At 38.7% G+C, this 1,906-nt stretch overlaps 1 protein-coding gene across 1 annotated transcript in view; it reads left to right on the forward strand.

Annotated features, from left to right (window-relative positions):
- Positions 1–1,906, forward strand: part of ATM (ATM serine/threonine kinase) — a 158,448-nt gene that overhangs the window by 80,264 nt on the left and 76,278 nt on the right. The gene's annotated exons all lie outside the window — the stretch shown is intronic.

A 1,906-nucleotide genomic window follows, 5' to 3' on the forward strand; every position in this document is an offset into this window, starting at 1 on the left:
TGCGCAGAGGTTAGAATGTTGGCCCATGCATCAAAGGGTCACAGGTTCAATTTTCGGTCAAGGCCGTGGACCTGGGTTGCAGGTTCGATCCCCAGTTGGTCAGGGCACATGTGAGAGGCAACCAATCGATGTGTCTCTCTCACATGAATGTTTCTCTCTCTCCCACCCACCCATCCCTTCCTCCCTTCCACTCCCTCCAAAAAGAAAAATCAATGGAAAGAATATCCTCCTGTGAGGATTAACAAACAACAACAAAAATAATAGAGCAGAAATTTCATAACTCAAAAATTAAGCTAATCAAACGGTTTTTACCCATTTATTCTCTGCAAAACAAAATTGCAACAGATTTTTCAGCTTGCTGGTTATGAGATTATGGTTGCTTGCTTTCTTTGCCCCCCTTCCCATTTATCTGTTTATTTATTTTTGGTATATTTGAGCACCTCATCACAATTTTTTGGGTGTGGATCAAAGGATTTTAACCCACAACTGGGGCATCTATCTAAGGTCAATAGGTATTTTGCATCTGTTTCCTTCCAAACCCTCCCCCTCCGTTTCTTGGGGAATAAATGATTGACAGTAATGTCTACCTGCCATGTTTTCATTGTTGATTTAATGGACATCTATTTTTCTCTCTTGTTGTTGTTTTTGCAATAAAAAGGCTGATGTGCTTTTCCCAAAAACATTTTATTATACTAATTTTCAAATGTACAGCAAAGTTGAAAGAATTTTGCAGCAACACCCATATATTTACCAGATTCTTCTAGGTTCTGTCATAACTATTTTACTACTATACTTGCTTTGTCACATCTAGCCATTCTTCTATTTATTAATTAATCTCATTGTATAAACATATTTCAGATTACATCTGGCACAATTTTGAAGAGATTTTCCACAGAAAAGTTGCAGGCATTAAATGTCTCATTTGTAGCACAGTAATTTGAAATTGATTTTTTCTGAAAAGGTGTACACAGATATTGGTTTGACTTAAACTTGAGAGATCTAGGGAACAAGTATAATTTGTTGTTCCTATCTTTCTTTTTTTAAAATACGTTTTTATTTTTAGAGAGAGAGGGAAGGAGAGGGAGAGAGAGAGAGAGAGAGAGAGAGAGAGAGAGAGAGAGACAGACATCAGTCGGTTGCCTCCCATATGCAACCCCACCAGGGATTAAATCTGAAACTGGGTATGTATCAGTCAGTTGCCTCCCATATGCAACCCACCAGGGATTAAATCTGAAACTGGGTATGTACCCTGACTGGGAATCAAACAAGTGACCTTTTGGTGCATGGGATGACACTCAACCAACTGAGCCACACCAGCCAGGGCCCTATTTTTTTGTAATAGGGAAACTATCATTACATATTTATGGACCCTCAGTTCTGCAGAGGGGATGTTGACCAAGGAATTCCCAGAATAGCAGGTCATGGAAGGCTCTGCTGAGGAAATGTCATTTGCTGATTTGAATGATCAGGAATCAGCTGTAAGATGATTAGGGATAAAACATTCCAGATGGGGAATATCTAGAGTGGAAATAAGCTTGGTGTGTTTGAGAAACTGAAAGAAACCTGGTGTGGAAGGAGATGGATGAAATGAAATTAGAAAGGTAGAACTAATTTCCATAAGAAATTTAGATTTTATTTGAAATATGTAAAGCCATGGAGTGATAAGCAAAGCACTATCATGATGCTGCTTACATTTTTACTCTGACTTTTATATGGCAAATGGATTATGATAGGGCAAAAGTGGAAACAGGAAGCCCTATTTTGAAACTTCTAGTAGTCCGAAGGACAAATGATGATGGCTTAGATTAGGTTGGCAGTAATGGAGATGAGATGGGAAATGGATGGAGGCAGGGTATGTTTTTAACAGAGAGCCAGCAGGACTTGCTGTTTAATTAGCTATGGAGAT

The sequence above is a fragment of the Myotis davidii genome, unplaced genomic scaffold (assembly GCF_000327345.1).
Source record: "Myotis davidii unplaced genomic scaffold, ASM32734v1 scaffold1491, whole genome shotgun sequence".
Classification (NCBI taxonomy): Eukaryota; Metazoa; Chordata; class Mammalia; order Chiroptera; family Vespertilionidae; genus Myotis; species Myotis davidii.